The sequence below is a fragment of the Silene latifolia genome, chromosome Y (assembly GCF_048544455.1).
Source record: "Silene latifolia isolate original U9 population chromosome Y, ASM4854445v1, whole genome shotgun sequence".
Taxonomy (NCBI): Eukaryota; Viridiplantae; Streptophyta; class Magnoliopsida; order Caryophyllales; family Caryophyllaceae; genus Silene; species Silene latifolia.
The window spans coordinates 238,978,434-238,999,047 of NC_133538.1; the positions used below are offsets into that span (position 1 = coordinate 238,978,434).

General features: G+C 39.0%; 1 protein-coding gene across 1 annotated transcript in view; it reads left to right on the forward strand.

The window, feature by feature from the left end:
* The window catches only part of LOC141630318 (uncharacterized), a 41,849-nt gene that overhangs the window by 4,228 nt on the left and 17,007 nt on the right, over positions 1 to 20,614 (forward strand). The gene's annotated exons all lie outside the window — the stretch shown is intronic.

Below are 20,614 nucleotides of genomic sequence, written 5' to 3' on the forward strand. Positions count from 1 at the left end.
AATGAATTAAGTACCTTGAAGCGATAAATTGTTTTGGTAATTAGTTTTGTCAAGAATTCGTAATTGACCAAAATAACGCAACCACTTCAATGAAAGTTTTAAGACTAAAACGAACAAATGAAGAGTGATCTTCATGAATTCAATTTTGCTTCTCAAAGCAAAGACTCATTGAATTAAGTGGGAGCATTCTCTTAAACCGTTAAGATGAGGACGAGGTTCAAGAAGTAAAGATTATAATGGAATTGATACAAGGTAATGTTAAAGGTAAAGTTGTTGAGAATGACGATACTAAACCTATCAATCCTGACCGATAAGTTTCCATTGTCTTAAATGTTGGACACGAGAAGGGAAACTACCCCAAATTATTGAAGAATCAACAAGTTAGTTGTGGGACATCTAATTGGACCTTCTTCTTTAAATGTTTATTTTATTAAACATAAAATTTTGCTAGTACTACTTTGTCAATATTAGAAACCGGTGGTGGTTTTCATCATTATGTTTGATACATAGGATGATTAGAATATGACGACTAGCAACAATGAAGTCGAGAAAGAGAGTCATTGTGTACTAAATCTAGTTTTCGGGTTTGGAGTTGTACTTAATTGTGACTATTAAGTGCATAAACTCTAAATAAGAATATAAACTTGTTAAGATACAAAAGAGGTTTTCAAATTTGTGACCCTATACACCACGATTTGATGTATGGCTAGCCCATTGTCAAGGTGATTATATTCTAAACCAAACTAGAATGATATATATCATGTAGATGATGTAAGATTCAAATTGGTAACCCAAGATTAAACCTTAAATTTTGGAATGATGAACGCAAAGAGTTATCGAGTACTCTTGAAACCATTAGATTGTTAATGGTATATGCGTATCTTGTATTCAAAGCAAGATGTCTCGTGCCTTTTTGGTTGAAAAGGAGATCGAGGTTGTAAATCATGGATCCAAAATGTTTGAAGAAGTTTAAAGAGTTCAAGGAATCACGATTTAGTCGTGATGGGATTATCAAAGTGAAGACATTGATATAATCCAAAGGAAATGTGATATAGTTGTTGGGAAATGTGTCCTCAACAATAGTGCGATCATGTGATTTAAATATCATTATTAAATCTCATTTTAAAGAATACAATTGGGAAGTAATTTTGTTACTGTCAACTGGTCAACATATATCGGTAATGATTGGCTGACAAGAGTTTGACATTACTGTCGTGTGACGGTGGTTATCAGTTGACCCCCTAGGTCATACCTATAGGGCAATACTCTTAATTGATCATTTAATTAATCGTATAATGTTACGAGTTAATTAAATTACTTGAAAAATTGACGGACGATTTTGGAAGTAAAATTTACGTATCAAATTGAAATGTGATTAAATGAGATACGGTCTAAGTAATTGAATTGTATCATTACTCGGATGAAATTATTGTTTAAGGAAACAATTAAATTTGAATGAATTATTATAAATGCGATTTATAAACTATAAAATATTTTGGTACAAGTAATTATGAATTACTAAGTCGATTTTGTATATGACGTATTTTTACTAATACGTTGATTTTTAATATGTTAAAAATACATAACAAATTTATGTGACATGTGACATATTGACAATTGACAAAAATAATATGGAATCCATATTATACAATGTACCGAAAAATTGGAGGAGTATTAGTCTTAATATTGTGTTTGCAATTAAGTGGTAAACATAATGATTAAAAAGGGAGAGTAGCCATGCAACCCTATTTACCTTGTGAAGGCAAACTAATGCATGCATTGGGTCTTTTCTTCCCTCTCCTCTCCTCTTACACGGTTCACAAAAGAAAAGGGCAAAGGGTTTTGTCTTTTATTTTTAACATACACTACATGTAATAGTGTGTAAGATTTCATTCATTCATCCAACTTCCAAAAGGGATTAAGTTTTAGAAAGATAAAATCCTCCAAAAATCCCTCTCTCTCAACCGGTTTTGAGAACCCAAAAACCAAACAATTTTGGTTCAATTTTTCACTAGATTAATATTATACTAGCTCAAATAATATTAATTAGATTAAGAGTTAGCTTTGGGTATTATTCCTAAGGAGAGATCCTACACTTGGATCTTGTTCTTCCATTAAAGGAAAGCTCAAGAACAAAAGAAAAGGAGATTTCTTTTGTGCCCCATTAAACCGAAATACCATTGTAAGGATATGATTTCTTCTCTATTTTATTATATTGTTTGCATGCATAAAATCCGTATTTAATTTTATGACAAATTAATTTCAACATATATGAGTATGTTAGTTTGTATATAGATCTACATTTCTTTCAATCGGTATCATGAGCCACGGTTGTTTGCATGCAAATCGGTTAAAAGTTTTTTCCGAGTTATAAGAATAACAAATAAAACTTGTAAAATTTGTGTTATTATGAAATATCACGAAATTAATCCATGCATGTTAATATTTCTGGTCCTAAAATGTTTTAGGATATTTTGGTTAATTTTACGGATTTTTATTGTTCATATTTCACTATAATGGCATTTAAATATGATTTTATGAGTAAAAATGTCATTTTTGGTCTAAAATTATCTATACTTCGAATTTTAAGTTGGTTTTTGGATATGTTGTCACATATATTATTTTGAGATAACCTGTAAATTTTCATAATTTTTGGACTTGTTATGCTCGAAAAATGAATTTTTCATTATTAAATTCGGATTTAGGTGAAAAATAGGTTAATATGAGTTAAATTTCGAATCTGGTCATAGAAAATTAATATGTTGTCACATGCAATTTTACAAGATGTGTGTAAAATAATTGTCTATAAAGAAGTCTTTTTGCATGATTTATGGATATTTGAAGAAAAATAGCATAAATAGTGACATTATTAGTGGAAAATTAATAAAACATAATCTATGACTTAGGAAAAACGTCTAATGTTTCATTTTTATATCTTTTTCAGATCTAAAATTGAAAAGTTAATGAAAATAATTTTTCCATGTTTTTATGATTATTTTATTAAAAAATCGATAAACCGCAACATTGTTTTTCCGGTAAATTTTCGAAATTTTTAACCTAAGATTTTGAACATTATGAGTGTCATGGAATTTTTCCAGAATGTTCATGAGTTTAAATTTCAAATTTCAAATTTATTTGAAATTTTGTGATTTATTTGAAGTTTAATAGCTTATTTTTGTAATTTTTGGTCCATTTATGAACAATTTTGTAAATATGGGTTAATTATGGTCAAATAATTAGTGAAGACTAAATTTTGAGTCCTAAGAGGTTAGGGTAATTAACTTATGCATAAATATGAGTTTATGTATTTTTGTGATTATAAAATGTTGAAATCACGCAAACCAAAAAACCGAGTAATATACGATATTGGCTAATTAAAGGCGATTTAGCATAAAATTGAGCATGTTCATACATATTATAATGCTGCATTTTCTTTATGATTGTCATAATTTTAATTTATGTAATTTTGAATTATGTAATTTTACTTAGTATGGCCTTAGATTTTAATTGGTATTTCCGAAATGTATGGGAATATCGATTCGGTTGTAATTTTTATTGTGATCTCGTATCACCGTTTTGTAATTTAATAGATTTATTTTATTTTAGTTACAAATGTATAATAGGAAATTATGTAATTTATTATGTAATTTTATTTATCTCGGAGTTCCCAAAGACGGATTTCTTCAAGATGGCGATACATAAAGACGGTGTTACCTCGAGATGCGTGCCACAACCGAAGTTCAAGGGACCAATGGAGTTGGTTTCCGAATATGTAATAGTTAAATAGTTTTTCTATTTTAGGAAAGGCCATACTAGGATTTATTTATCTTTATGCTTGCATTTTATTTTATGTCGCATGCATCGCTAAATCGCCATAACTAAAACATGCATCCTTATTTTATCGAGTTTATCGACCGTGTCAATTCGAATTATCGTACTTCACCGCTTTAGTTCACTTAAAACGTGATAGATAATAAATTGACATGACCTCTCGCTAAAACAAACAATTGAGACATAGCCTTACCAAATAGTAGAAACCATGAAAACCTATTTCGCGAGGGAGTGCACTCGGCCCTACCGGGGTACAAACCTTGTTACATAGGGGAAGTGGGTGATGAATGTTAATCCACCGAGTTCATGTTAATGAGGGTTTCATCGGCCATACCGTGCCCAAGTTGATGTGGACTTGGATCATGGACACATTTATTCGAAATTTGGATTGAGCTCAACGGAAGTATTCGCGGCCGTAGTTGCATGTGTTCCGGGCTATAGATAAATATTAGAGTAATTTTATCGACCAAGAGTTCTAAAAGTAGAATCGATTAAAACGTTAATCCACCGAGTTATATTGATAAGGGTTTCATCGGCCATACCGTGCCCAAGTTAATATGAATTTGGATCTTGGAATCATTTATTATAGTTGGGTAGAGGTCACTATATAAATGTTCATATCTTGTTAATTTGCAAGTATGATTTAAAAAGACAAGTGTTAATATTTCCTTTTCCTCCATATTTGTAGTTCTTTACAATGAATCCACCAAATACTACCGCACCGATAACTATTGAGTCATATCACAATGTTCTTGACGACGTTTGCTCCAACAACAATTTCGATACTACTAGAGAACTTCATTTCGGGATAGGTTCGGATGGAAACCTTAACTTCATCACTTCTTCTAAACCACCTACTACTACTAGACCTCGTGTGAGTCCGTCTCAGGAAGACTACCTCATACAATCTATAGGGTCTTTGTCTCTGGAAGATAAAGATGCCAAAGCTAGTGGGAGCTCTAGCAATCAAGTTCTTGCTTCAAAGGGCAAGAGGTTCAAGAAGAAAGGAAAGAAAATCAAAAACTTCAAGCAAGTTAATGATGAGTGCCATTATTGCTATGGCATGGGACATTGGCTTAGGAATTGTCCCATGTATTTGCGAAATATAAGGGAAGGACTCATTGCTCCAAAAGGTACAATTCCTAAAGAAATTTATGTTATTGATATAAATTATACTTCCACTACGATATGGGTACTAGATACCGGTTGTGGTTCTCACCTTTGTAATCATTTACAGGGTTTAAGAGATGTGGAGAGGCTTAGCAAGGGAGATGTGGATCTACGCCTTGGAAATGGAGCTCGGGTAGCGGCCGAATCCAAAGGAACTTATGTTCTAGCTTTGCCAAACGGATTTGAGTTGTATTTACATAATTGTTTTTATGTGCCTACGCTCTCTAAAAACATTATTTCAATCGCCATGCTCGACGTGGACGGTTTTTGTTTTGTCATTAAGAACAATCGTTGTACTATTTCTAGGAACGACTTGGTTATAGGCCAAGCTTCCTCTATCAATGGCATTTACATTTTAGAGACCTCAAATCCGACTAATGAAATTTATAACATTCAATCAAAGAAACTCAAAACAAGTGACCCAAGTGAAGCGTTCATTTGGCATTGTCGATTAGGTCACATAAACGAGAATCGCATCAAAAGATTAATTTCTACTAATGTGATTACACCATTTGATTATCAATCATTTGGTACATGCGAATATTGCCTACTTGGCAAAATGACTCGTAATCCTTTTAGTGGTAAAGGGACACGAGCTAGTGAACTATTGGGACTCATACACACCGATGTGTGTGGACCAATGAGTATCACCGCTCGTGGTAATTATGACTACTTTATAACCTTCACCGACGACTTAAGTAGACATGGGCATGTCTATTTAATGAAACATAAGAGTGAAGCGTTTGAGAAATTCAAGGAATTTCAAAACAAAGTAGAGAACCAATTGAACAAAAAGGTAAAAGCACTACGTTCCGATCGTGGTGGTGAATACCTTAGCCTTGAATTTGATTCACACTTGAAAGGTTGTGGTATTATATCACAACTTTCTCCACCCGGAAAACCACAACTCAATGGTGTCGCCGAAAGGAGGAATCGAACCCTACTTGATATGGTTCGATCCATGATGAGTCAAACCGAGTTACCGAACTCGTTTTGGGCATTTGCGATTCAAACCGCAATTAGATCTTTGAACAATAGTCCCACTAAATCCACCGAAAAGACTCCATATGAGATGTGGACGGGAAAGGTTCCCAATATATCCTATATGAGGATTTGGGGATGTGATGCTTACGTCAAGACTAAAGCCGACAATAAGCTTGCCCCAAGATCCGAAAAATGCACCTTTGTAGGTTACCCCTCGCATTGTCGAGGATACTACTTCTACAAACCTCAAGAAAACAAAGTGTTTGTGTCTAGTGAGGCTGTCTTCTTAGAAAGTCAATTTATTTCTAAGAGACAGAGTGGGAGAAATTTTGAACTTGACGAAGTTCAAGAGCCACAAACTGAGGAAGAGACGCAAGAAGATGTTCCTTCGTCGTCTAACGCGGTTGTACCTCCTCCACTAAGAAGGACGGGCCGAGTAATTCGCCATCCCGATCGATATGTGGGACTTATCGAGGAAGATGGAACACTCGATGTATTGCTTATGGAAAGTGATGAGTCCGCCACCTACAAGGCCGCAATCTCTAGTCCAAATTCCTCCTTATGGCTTGAAGCCATGAAGTCCGAAATGGATTCTATGCATGAAAACCAAGTTTGGGACTTGGTATATTTGCCTAAAGGGGCAAGACCCCTCCAATGCAAATGGATATTCAAGGTAAAAAATAGCATAGAAGGACATGACGTTGTCTACTAAGCTAGGCTAGTGGCAAAGGGATTTACCCAAGTCCAAGGTCTCCATTATGATGAGACCTTCGCCCCCGTAGCCATGCTAAGATCCATACGGATTTTGTTAGCGATCGCCGCATTTCATGATTATGAAATATGGCAAATGGATGTCAAAACCGCTTTTCTAAATGGGCATTTAGAAGAGGAGGTGTACATGATACAACCCGAAGGTTTTGTTGATTCTAAAAATGCTAACAAAGTGTGCAAGCTTAAGAGATCCATTTATGGTCTTAAGCAAGCATCTAGAAGTTGGAATCATCGATTCAATCATGTGATAAAGGAAAATGGTTTCACTCGAAGTGTTGAGGAACCATGTTTATACATGAAATTCAGTGGGAGCAATGTTGTGTTCCTAATCTTGTATATCGATGCCATACTACTCATTGGAAATGATATTCCAATGTTGTCTTCTGTTAAGAAGTGGTTAGGTAACCACTTCCAAATGAAGGATTTAGGAGAGGCACAACGCATATTAGGTATCCGGATCTATAGAGATAGATCCAAGAGGATATTGGCACTAAGTCAAGAGTCTTATGTCGATAAGATTCTTCGACGGTTCAGCATGGACAAATCCAAAAGGGTGTAGACACCTCGTTTCTGCACCTCCCGCAAATCACCCGGTGATGATTGGGCCGCATGTTTGATACGCGGAACGATTTGTGACAGTTCGTAAGATTATCGTCAAGTGATTGCTCAAATATTAAATGTCTACCTCATGGTTGTCATCTACGCGCCGATACGGTCGTTTTGGCAGTAATTAGAGTACATTTGGAGTCCGGGTCAAAAACCGTCTTCATTTCTTAAAACCGTCAAATCCCGAGTCAAAGCAATGTGCTTGTCTACCTAAGGTTGGGATGTCATAAAATGTTGAGATTATATCTCATTTTGAGTCCCATGTCACTTCTTTGGGCTAAACTTAAAAGTTTACATTACAAAATGTGCATTTCATTTGGCTAAAATGATAACCCGACCTTTAGGCCCGTTTTACGAGGTGATAACCACTTTTTTGGGTCAGGCCCATTTCACAGAAAGTTCTAGATCTCTTTCTTAGCTTTCCAACGCCACCGAAATCACCTTAATCCGAGTCTTGTAGAGAAAGTTATGCCTAAAATACGACAGGCTGTCAAACGCATTTTCTACGCGCAGAGGAACCTACCCGGGAAAGGACGCGAGCAAGTCTTTGCGCCTCTTCCAAGGGACGCAGTGCCTGCTGCGCCTTTTCCCAGGGCTTTCTTTTTGTCCAAGTTTCCGTGTTTTAACCTAAGTCGGTTATTTCCGGATCTTTCCTTCCGTATCCTAGTCTTACCATAATTCCGTCGCGTGATTAGTATAAATAGGAGCCTTCGTTCCTCATATTTCTCACGCGAGTGTCCGCCCTTCTCTTCTCCCTTTGCATTCTAGACTTCGTTCTTACTAATTGGCGCCTACGTGCTTGGACTTCCGACCACGTAAGCTCGGATCTTTCCGGGTACCAGCCTCTCCGTTGCATGACCGACCAATTTGACCACTACACTCAATCAATCTAATTAATCAATCTTGTTTTAATCGTTTTCCTCTTTCGAGGGCACTCTTTCCTTGCATTCGCGTCGAGCATCACTAATCGATCTTCTTAGTTCATCTCGTTCCGTCAACATGTAAGTCTGAGGGTGTATTAATCTCTCTTTTATTTATTGTATTTTAATTATTGTATAACAATTGTAAGGTTTACGTCGAAAATACCTCATTAAAACCGATTTCTAAAAACCGTCTTTAAAACCTTTTTCACGGATCTTGTAAGATCGACGGTCGAGAAAAGACGCAAAGCAGCATCTTGCGCCTCTTGAAGAGGAGCGCAGTTCCTCTGCGCCTCTTCGTGAGGCCGCATGATTCTCGCTTCTTTTCTTCTTCTTCGTCCTCTGTAATTCGCTCTTGTTCGTATTTGATTTGTATTTGTTTGTTCTTTAATTCGTTCACATGATAGCATAATTAATCACATGTATATTATTCATTCATCATTAACATGTTTAATCCGACTTAAATCCTAAATAATCCATATTTATGGGTTTTCGTCATTAAATTCAAACCCGGATTTCAGAGATTCAATTTGTTCATATTGAGTTTCTGGAATTCGTCATTGATATAGTTTTCATTTGTTTATTCACCTGTTCGTCATTAATTTGTCATTAATTCATCATGTTTAGTTTGTTTCATTCACCGATGTCACTAATTAATCGCTCCATCATGTAATTAATTCGTTAATTCCGTCTCATCCATGTTTATTGCTTTTATGACCCATTCGTATGTAATTAATGCATTAAATCACTTTCACCCGAGTCAATAATCTAATCAATCTTTAAATTCACCAATCGACATTAACGGTTTGCAGTTCCGGCTTCACAGCCAGAACTCACCCTTGGAACAGACGCAAGAATCTTTGCGCCTCTTCAGGAGGGTCTCTCTGCGCGCTGTTCGAGATGATTTCTGTCTCTGAACTCCCTTTCTGCCTTGACCTAGTTTATTAAGCTTCCGTATAACTAACTATTATCCGTAATATCGCTAATTTCTGTTCGTAATTCCTTCTTTTATTCTTTTATTCGTTTTATCAAACTATCCGTTTTAAAGGTATTTTCGACATAAATCGCCTATTCCAATGTAATTAATGTAATTTTCATTATTATGTAAATTGTATTTCTTTTATCATTTTGTATGTTTTCCGCATGTAAATCAACATTAAATTCCAACTTCGACCCAATTGTATGCTAATTACGTGTCAACCGACCTAGTTAAATTCTCACATGCTAGGATTAAAACTTGGATGTTGCATTCATGCATATAGCCGACGATATATCGAGTACGAATAACTTCCCTAATCATTAGTAGAGGCCGCTATCGAGGCGGGCGGGATTAGGTGTTCGATCAAAAGAGCTTCCTAATACGTACCCTCACCCCTTACTACCGGATCTCGTGAGCACCCGTGTTCATTGGCATCCACGAGAGTCATTCTAGACATAGAATGCTAAGGGTAACGATTGCTTAGTGTTCATGTCACTACTTTGTGTCTTGACATGGCACGAGGTATTCGAACGGTTCCAATTTCCCATAAAAATTGGTGGCGACTCCATACAAAATGCAAACGCTTGTTTTCGAGCCCCTTCACCAAGCGCCCCCGTGGGCGGCCCGCTGTCCACAGTTTGGCGACTCCGCTAGGGATATACACTTACGTGTAGCTAAGGGTGAAACTTGAACAAGGTTAGGGAATAATTTGTACAAGACAATTGTCGGTTTTCATAACTCGGTCTTCCTAGATCGTTTTATTCGGCCTTCCTAGGCCCAACCCAACCCATTCGACCAATCGTCCCGTCTAAACGGTCCTAATTCTTATTTGGGCCTAAGGATGGATAGCGATTGACGTCATCCATACCATGATGCTTACTCTTGTTTGTATCAAGGGCCTTCACTACTTGAGGAAATGGACTAGGAATCGACCTTACTCTTGTTTGGCACGAGCCTCTCCACAGACTTCGGGTTTGATGGTTCGGTATGGCAACCCACCCTTTAAACCAAAACCCTTCTAAATGCACTCAGCATCCCGTTATAATGCTTGTATAAATGTGTAAACCTTATGTGATCACCACTTCTAAACAAAACCATGACGAATTTTCAAAAAAAATCAAAACCCGTTTTCAATCAAGAATTTCGAAATAAGGCCTTGATTAGCGCAAAACCCAGTCAAAACTCTGTCCGTTTTTCAAGTCAAACTTCGGGCCTAAAACCCATTTCAAAACTAAATACAAAACAACAACAACAACAACAAAAAAAAAACCAAATAAAAAACGAAAAAAGAAAACGTCCAAAACAAAAAAGTCCAAAAAAAAAGAAAAAAAAAACAAAAACGTTTTATTCAAAACATTTTCCAACATGTAAATGTAAATATGTAAATTCAATTGGGCTAAGTTAGAGTCAAAGTTCAAATCGACTATGTCCTAGTCGGAACTCCGTCGAGTCATGAACCCGTCTTCCTTTACATTTTGGGTCTTTTCAAAATCAAGTCAAATCCTAAGGCGTCGCGCCGTCATTGTGGACCCCCCTACCCCAATTCAGTTAGGATCTAAAACACTCGAGTCACACGTTCCGAGGCTCAACACACGAGTCTCAATGGGCCTCATATTTGAGTATAAACTACCGCAGTCTTCTTAACACCTATAAGCAAACCTCGAGTCTAGAATCAACACGTGTCGTAAATCCCGTCAATCATATGAGGGTCACTCCGTCAAAGTTAACACTCGAGTCTAAAATTATAGTCAAGCACTGTGAATTCAAACACGAGATGTTGCTCACGACATTTCACGAGTTCACGAGTCAATATGTGTCATCTTGTCCCTTCCTTTGTTTGTTGCCTTAGTATGCGTGATCCCATGTCGAATCGAGTTGTAATGCGCGTCATTTCTGCCGAGTAGGAATCCAGCAAGTTCTGTCAATCAGCAAGGTCACGAAGCAGTTCAAGCCACAATCTTTGTGTCTCTCCAAGATGTTTATGCCATGGTCCTACGAGTGCAAGATACAGTGGAAAATTTGAGCATTCGCGTCTTCACCCTCGAGAATGGAATGGTGGAAAAGAACATGCCAACTAGGGAAACCTCTAGTCTAGGTCGTCCAAAGCTTATCTCTTGCAATAACCATCGTCCTAGAAAGCCTAAAAACAGTGAAAAGAAACTTGGGAGGCATCAAAGGGTGCTTACCGATTTAGGCATGTCTTATGCCGATGCTTTGAAGAGACTTTATGCCCAAGGTAAGCTACATCCAATAGGACCGACTCCGGATCCACCATTAGAGAAACAGGTGAACCTCTGGAAGGGCAACAAACAAATCGCTTATACCACCAAGGTAGAGGTCATGATATTGAAGAGTGTTTTCTCTTGAAACACACCATCCAAGATATGATCGAAGAGGGCAAGCTTCCTAAGCCACCTTCTGTCGGCCAAACCAAGAAGACCGACCCTCTTGGGTCCAATATCACTAAACATGATGAAGAATCATTCCTGGATTGTTCTCATCTCCTCGATCCTCGTGATGACAAAGAAATCAACGTGCTTGAAGACGACGATATCCAAAATGGAATGCTCATGCTTTCCAGGGCCTTTGACAATAAATTTTCCAAAATAGAAGGAGCCATTGATATCCTAAACTCTCGACTTTCCAACATAGAGAACCGGTTTGCTGAAATGGGTAAGAAGCTTGATGCCCAACCTCTCAAGATGAAAAGTTTCCAGACAAACCCTCAACCTAATAGTCCTAAAGCAAAAACTGAGCAAGGTATCTTTAGTTCTTCTAATCCAAGCATCAAAATCAACAAAGTCAATCTCATGGAGCCTTTGTCAAAAAACTCCCCCAGGTCATTCACAAGTTTAGGCATACAGTATGCCCTAGCCTTAAACAAATTATCCTCTCTAGGTCTTCTTGAACCAATAGGGCCTACCCCAGATCCGGAAAGGAAGTCTAAGTTTTGGGATGGCAATTCGTATTGTCAATACCATAGAGGAAGGGGGCATGACACCGAGAATTGCTACAAACTAAAGAATATCATCCAAGATAATATCGAGAATGGCAAGTACCATGTATCGACCTTTGCTCAAGATGACATTAAGTGTGATGAGGCTAAACTCATGGAAGCCCCACCCAGAAAACCGAGACGGTCTCCTAGAGCATTCGCTAACCTTAGCATTACTTATGCGGCGGCACTACAAATGTTAGTATCACAGGGCAAATTACACCTAATCGGTCCAACTCCAGACCCTGAAAACATACTACCTAGATGGGACAGTAATGCATATTGCCAATATCATCGTGGTAGGGGACATGATACAGAAGCGTGCTTTTGTTTGAAGCATATAATCCAAGATATGATTGAAAGTGGGAAGTTGTCCCTCTCAACTTTTAACCTACAAGGTAGCTTAGGCAATCCTCATGGATATACCAATTATCAAGAAACTCTTCTTGACTGTTATCCTTCCAGTGTTCCCAATAATGAGGACGGGGTGCTCAAATGGGTGAATGCTCAAAGTCAGATGCCGAAGCCAGTTGCTAGAAGAGTAAATGTTCAAGCGTGGGCCAATGATTACGAGTCTAGATCTGAAATCGAGTCAAAGTCCGAGTCCGAGTCCGAGTCTTAGGCTTTCTATCCCATATTTTTTCTAGTATCTTTCTTTGTGTCCATTTCATTCCTAGTGACAACCTGGGGGCTGTCCCACAAGTCACATGTCTTCTCGAGTCTATGTTAAATACATTCATTAATCATTTCAATAAAAGTACAATTTTCAATCCACATATTCTATCATATCTCTTCTTTTATCCGTTTCCTGCGACAACAAGAATTGGTTTGAGACATTTTAAATGAATAAATGACAACGCATGTCTGTCGATGTGAGTGCACTTAGATGATGTTCCATTCAAAGTCGTAGAGGACCTGAAACTCCGTGTTCTTTTCTTACCTATTCCATGTCTGGCAATAGAAACCACAATATAACCCTAGTCTAGGATGAGCATATCTCAAGAGATTCTAGGACGAATCCAGACCGTCTCCCTTGTTGACAATCCATGACGGAAGGCAAGCCCATTCCTCACAATAAACAACCCGTATTACTAAAAGACCAACCCGTTTCACACTAAAGGTGCTAGTCTGACCCAAGTCCATCCAAGACGATACGAGCCATGATGAAAGACAAAAGGCTCAATCAAGAGAAATACCAAAGATCAATATCCAAGACAAAAGAGTTAAAAGAACAAGGCTCAATCAAGAAAGATATGTCAATATCCAAAGCCAAAGTTATCTTCAAAAACCTGAATCAAAAATCTGAGCAAAATCCTAGATATGTTCTAGACCAAGAATCTGAGTCTGAATCAAGAACGAGTATGAAATCAAATACGGAATACTGCTGAAGTCTAGATAGAATCAAGACACCAATCGAGATGGTCGGCTAGCACCCTCACTTAGCCTTTCACACATCATACCCTAAGTCCTTCTCGAGACCGTTACAGGGAGATAGTTAGGAATTTTGAGGATCCTCTCAAGCTCGTCAAGTATACCTATCCTTTAGGGCCAAGACATGGAAACTTGATCCCACGTCATTTTAACCTACCTTTATGTGCTCAGGCTACATCAAGCCAAGAGACTCCATTTCCAAGCCACATTACAAGCCATAATCCCATCAAGCCTTAACACCACAAAATCAAGCTCCAGAGATTTGTTCATCAAAGCCTCTTATTACCGAGCTCCACATTCCAAATATCCAATCCAGTTTCACCTTGACCCAAACACGGAGTCTTTCAATACTTTGCTACCTAGGATGGGACAAACCCATATCATCCTTAGGGTCCACTTTTAAGTGTGCTCACATGACAAGGAAATTTTTACAAAATTAGTTATACCTCTTTGGTCTATGATTAGAGGGAGTTATCTCAAATCGATTCTTCGAGTCACCAAAGGAATATTACCCTTGTGACCCCTGCACTTTAAGGTCCTAACAACTTAGCTTAGGCACACACTTGAACTACGAGCATGGTTTGATTTCACCTTTCCAGGTGGATACGTAGGCAGTCCTTTCTTACACAAGAAGGATACAACCACAACACCCAAATAAAATTAACCAAACCTTGAACTACGAGCATGGTTTGATTTCACTTCACGTGAATACGTAGGCAGTCCTCAAGGACGCAACCATCCCCACTTCCAACTTTTTAGCTCAATTATCAACCATCCCAATTTTCAACCTTTCAACCTCAATTAACATTCCTTCCACAACCAACACCTATATCTTTGGGGGCTCCTTATTGTCGCCGAGTCTCTCTTTACCAAAAGTCCGAGTCATCTTCTCATCCTGGGGGCTTCTCTTCCGAGATGCCACCCTTCCTTTATTCCTCTCTCATTTGAGTCTAGCTAGTACTCGGTCCAGGCGATGATAAGGTCTTAGATCGATTCTCCAAGTTATCGTGCCTCAAGAGGGGTCTCTTTTGACAAGTGGCAGCAAAAGATGTCCTAGTAGACAGATGATCCATGGCTCATGCCTTGCTTTTATATGCCTTCATCATTCTTGCGATTCTTATACCTTTGGAACTGATACACGTTGCCACCCACACTTGGCTAAGGGTTGCGCATACTTAAGCAAAGTCTGTCTAGGTCATCCCTGTGTCGCGTCAAATCTAAGTTGGTGTCGCGTCAGTCTAAGTTAAGTCTACATTTCGCGTCGTGTCCTGGTAGGTCTACGTCGCGTCAGTCACGTGTCTAAAACCCATTTGAATATGCATATACGCATTATGAACGACAAACTTCTTTGAACAAGTTTTAAACAACTTTTATAAAGAAACGCCTTTTGCAAAACCTATGTGTTTCCTCATTCGAGGTCCATGTGATAATTGCTTACGTGCATATGTGTTTATGTTCTATTTACATATTAGATTGCATTCTTGTGTGGCTAATATCCATGCAGGTAAGTATCAGAAGCAGTGCTCACTCCAACTGGGGGCTTCGCCCAAGTCTTCATTCTCCCCAGCGCAGCAGTATTTTGCAGTATTGCTCACTCAAGATTTCTTCCATGACGATCAAGATGTTCCTAGTCGTCAAAATATTTGTCCCAGCACAGATGAGATATTTTGCGATTGCTCACTCAAGATTTCTTCCATGGCGATCAAGATGTTCCTAATCGTCAATATATTCCCCAACAAGAGTTCGCTTGAGACCGACGCAAGCAGATTCAACCTCAAGTTTTGCCAGAGTTCGCTTGAGACCGACGCAAACGGATTCCCCAGCAGTTTCTACCGACGTCCTGCTACCCTCAATATTATTGTTTCCTCACGGAGTTCGGCAAAGGTGTCGTTCTCCGAAGTTCCCAAACGAGCCTCCTTCCTTAGGTTCGTAAACCCAAAGTTAGGATTCTTACCCCTAGATTCTTAGATCCCAAAATGGCCTCCTTTAGGTTCATAAACCTTTAAGCTCCCACACCAACATCCTTAGGTTCATAAACCCATAAATCCTTTTGGAGTTCTCATGCCTCAGAAAGCTTAAGCGCGCCCATTTTAAAGCAAGAATTAGTAACCCAGTAGTTCCTAAACTTAACCCTAGGATCCCAATTCCTATTAGGTTCATAAGCCTTTAAGTCCCCATACCAGCCGTCCTTTTAGGTTCATATACCCAGGTTCGCACACCTAGCTTCTTTTAAGTTCCCAAACTCCCTAGAGTTCATACACTTATACCCCTTAGGATCATAATCCTTTAGGATCATCACTTCCTTATGGTTCCTACACTCGAACCTTGGTTACCCCTTAGGTTGAACTTATATTTGACCTCCTTCCCGACAATGCTTTCCTTTAGGGCCCCACACCCTAGCGCCAATCCTTATATATCCTTTAGGTCTTACCCTTAGCTCATATGCTTAACCTTAGCTCCTACGCAACTCCGGAAGCATCTCGAGAAAGAACTCTCAGGTATGGTCTCTTCTTATGGCTGGCGAGCCTCCTTACGTAGTCTAATGGACTTTAAACGACCCTCCCGGATAGTTGACAGACTCTAAAATGTTCGACGACGACAGTCCTTGGCTCGGACCCCTTTAGCGCCTCGCGTCGCCATAGTCGTCGAGTTGTAATCTTCGATTGACCTGATGGCTATACTTTGACTTTCGCCTTGTCCAAGCCTCAGTCAAAGTGGGGGCTCTGTAGACACCTCGTTTCTGCACCTCCCGCAAATCACCCGGTGATGATTGGGTCGCATGTTTGATACGCGGAACGATTTGTGACAGTTCGTAAGATTATCGTCAAGTGATTGCTCAAATATTAAATGTCTACCTCATGGTTGTCATCTACGCGCCGATACGGTCGTTTTGGCAGTAATTAGAGTACATTTGGAGTCCGGGTCAAAAACCGTCTTCATTTCTTAAAACCGTCAAATCCCGAGTCAAAGCAATGTGCTTGTCTACCTAAGGTTGGGATGTCATAAAATGTTGAGATTATATCTCATTTTGAGTCCCATGTCACTTCTTTGGGCTAAACTTAAAAGTTTACATTACAAAATGTGCATTTCATTTGGCTAAAATGATAACCCGACCTTTAGGCCCGTTTTACGAGGTGATAACCACTTTTTTGGGTCAGGCCCATTTCACAGAAAGTTCTAGATCTCTTTCTTAGCTTTCCAACGCCACCGAAATCACCTTAATCCGAGTCTTGTAGAGAAAGTTATGCCTAAAATACGACAGGTTGTCAAACGCATTTTCTACGCGCGGGAGGAACCTACCCGGGAAAGGACGCGCAAGTCTTTGCGCCTCTTCCAAGGGACGCGATCCCTCTTGCGCCTTTTCCCAGGGCTTTTTTTTTGTCCAAGTTTCCGTGTTTTAACCTAAGTCGGTTATTTCCGGATCTTTCCTTCCGTATCCTAGTCTTACCATAATTCCGTCGCGTGATTAGTATAAATAGGAGCCTTCGTTCCTCATATTTCTCACGCGAGTGTCCGCCCTTCTCTTCTCCCTTTGCATTCTAGACTTCGTTCTTACTAATTGGCGCCTACGTGCTTGGACTTCCGACCACGTAAGCTCGGATCTTTCCGGGTACCAGCCTCTCCGTTGCATGACCGACCAATTTGACCACTACACTCAATCAATCTAATTAATCAATCTTGTTTTAATCGTTTTCCTCTTTCGAGGGCACTCTTTCCTTGCATTCGCGTCGAGCATCACTAATCGATCTTCTTAGTTCATCTCGTTCCGTCAACATGTAAGTCTGAGGGTGTATTAATCTCTCTTTTATTTATTGTATTTTAATTATTGTATAACAATTGTAAGGTTTACGTCGAAAATACCTCATTAAAACCGATTTCTAAAAACCGTCTTTAAAACCCTTTTCACGGATCTTCAGAAGACTGACAGTCGAGAAAAGACGCAGCAACTGCTGCGCCTCTTCGAAGGAGCGCAGTTCCTGCTGCGCCTCTTCGTGAGGCTGCCGCAGTTCCTGCTTCTTTTCTTCTTCTTCGTCCTCTGTAATTCGCTCTTGTTCGTATTTGATTTGTATTTGTTTGTTCTTTAATTCGTTCACATGATAGCATAATTAATCACATGTATATTATTCATTCATCATTAACATGTTTAATCCGACTTAAATCCTAAATAATCCATATTTATGGGTTTTCGTCATTAAATTCAAACCCGGATTTCAGAGATTCAATTTGTTCATATTGAGTTTCTCGAATTCGTCATTGATATAGTTTTCATTTGTTTATTCACCTGTTCGTCATTAATTTGTCATTAATTCATCATGTTTAGTTTGTTTCATTCACCGATGTCACTAATTAATCGCTCCATCATGTAATTAATTCGTTAATTCCGTCTCATCCATGTTTATTGCTTTTATGACCCATTCGTATGTAATTAATGCATTAAATCACTCTCACCCGAGTCAATAATCTAATCAATCTTTAAATTCACCAATCGACATTAACGGTTTTGCGATTCGGCTTCACGGCAGAACTCACCCTTGAAACAGACGCAAGAATCGCTGCGCCTCTTCCAGGGGCGCGATCTCTACTGCGCTGTTCGAGATGATTTACGTCTACGAACTCCTTTCGCCTTGACCTAGTTTATTAAGCTTCCGTATAACTAACTATTATCCGTAATATCGCTAATTTACATTCGTAATTCCTTCTTTTATTCTTTTATTCGTTTTATCAAACTATCCGTTTTAAAGGTATTTTCGACATAAATCGCCTATTCCAATGTAATTAATGTAATTTTCATTATTATGTAAATTGTATTTCTTTTATCATTTTGTATGTTTTCCGCATGTAAATCAACATTAAATTCCAACTTCGACCCAATTGTATGCTAATTACGTGTCAACCGACCTAGTTAAATTCTCACATGCTAGGATTAAAACTTGGATGTTGCATTCATGCATATAGCCGACGATATATCGAGTACGAATAACTTCCCTAATCATTAGTAGAGGCCGCTATCGAGGCGGGCGGGATTAGGTGTTCGATCAAAAGAGCTTCCTAATACGTACCCTCACCCCTTACTCCAGATCTCCGTGAGCACCCGTGTTCATTGGCATCCACGAGAGTCATTCTAGACATAGAATGCTAAGGGTAACGATTGCTTAGTGTTCATGTCACTACTTTGTGTCTTGACATGGCACGAGGTATTCGAACGGTTCCAATTTCCCATAAAAATTGGTGGCGACTCCATACAAAATGCAAACGCTTGTTTTCGAGCCCCTTCACCAAGCGCCCCCGTGGGCGGCCCGCTGTCCACAAAGGGGTTTGGTACCTATGGTAACCGGGACGATATTGAGCAAGACTCAATGTCCCTCCGAACCCCATGATTATGAACGCATGAAGTTGATCCCTTATGCTTCCGCTGTTGGATCAATCATGTATGCCATGATATGCACACGTCCTGATGTCTCGTATGCCTTGAGCATGACCGGTAGATATCAAGGAAATCCGGTGAGAGTCACGGATTCTTTGTCAAGAACATCCTTAAGTACTTGAGAAGAACTAAGGATTCTATCCTTGTGTTTGGAGGTGACACTGAGTTGCGTGTTAATGGATACACGGACTCAAGTTTTCAAGCAGATAGAGATGACTTGAAATCACAAGTTTGGTTTCGTATTTATGCTCAATGGTGGTGCCGTAAGTGGAGAAGCTTCAAGGAAGTCAGAACCGCGGATTCTACAACGGAGGTCGAGTACATCGCAAAGACATCGAAGGTTGCTAAGGAAGTTTGTTTGGATCGGCAATTCACGGAAGGTCTAAAAGTAGTACCTACCGCCAATGATCCCATCACTCTCTATTGTGATAATAGTGGGACGATCTTCCAAGCTAAGGAGCCAAAGTCTAGTAATAGATCTAGACATGTACTTAGAAAGTATCATGTAATAAGAGATTTCATTGAAAGAAAGGAAATTGCGATTTGTAAGGTTGGGACGGATGACAACATAGCCGATCCGCTCACCAAGCCTTTATCGCAGGCTAAGCATGATGGACATGTTACGTCCATGGGACTTAAACGTGTACCAAGTTTTTGTTAGATTTTGAAATGAAATAAAAGTGTTGTTTTTGTTCATGTTCATAATCACATTTGTCTTTTATCTTTAATTTATACTTTGTTACATCCAAACGGGTTGTAGAGACAATTGAACCCCGTTAAAGTGAACACGGATTAACATAGTATTTGCCCATAGTCACTTGTATGAGGTGACGTCTCGAAGTGACTACAGTGTGAGGCGATTGATGGCAAGTTCAAGTGCCATAGAGTCATGTGAGATGACTAGTCGATCACATAAGCAGACTGTTAGGAACATTTTGTCGGGCCTTATGGCCGCTTATAGAGTTCTGACAAATTTATATAGCCTGGTCGTGGCGAGAGCTACTATAGTATTCCAATGAGTCGATTCTTTTGACTAAAGACTATTCGCCTAAGATGGCACAGTTTCAGATTAACTTTGATTTGTGTTACTACGACCTTCGTAAATGGGGTCAAATGGGCATATTTTGGGTTATGATGGCTGTGGCTAGTCGAAGGGAATGAGTGCGATAGGAATTGTCCACCCCTAGTCAGGGTTATAACAATATCTCAGGGCCACTCGAGGAGTAATGAACTGGAAATGCGTGGCCACGCTCGGAAAGTATCTATGATAGATAAGTCCGGTCAATCAGTTATTCTCCAGATCGAGGAAACCACTCTCGATATGATCACTTGCAAGTACGACCTGAAAGACACCTTGCATTGAGTGGGAGATAGTAATAGGACAAGAGAATTGGTGACACACACTTGTCGAGGACAAGTGGGAGATTGTTGGGAAATGTGTCCTCAACAATAGTGCGATCATGTGATTTAAATATCATTATTAAATCTCATTTTAAAGAATA